The following is a 225-nucleotide window of genomic DNA, read 5'->3' on the forward strand; positions in this document are numbered from 1 at the left end:
CATCTCAGTTCGGCACTGGAGGGACCCTCCATAGTGCCTAGCAGCCACACCAAGGTACTAACAGCTGATGAGAAATCCTCAAAGGCTTGTGCATCACCTGGCTTGATAGGAGGAGAATTGAGAATGGCCTTCAGCTCTCCTTGAACAAGCTGGCGTGGCTGGCCATATCACTGTTCTAGGGCTTGCATGGCGCTAGTGTATGGGGTTAGATCGTTCACATACCTC

Source organism: Etheostoma spectabile, chromosome 2 (genome assembly GCF_008692095.1).
Source record: "Etheostoma spectabile isolate EspeVRDwgs_2016 chromosome 2, UIUC_Espe_1.0, whole genome shotgun sequence".
Lineage (NCBI taxonomy): Eukaryota > Metazoa > Chordata > Actinopteri > Perciformes > Percidae > Etheostoma > Etheostoma spectabile.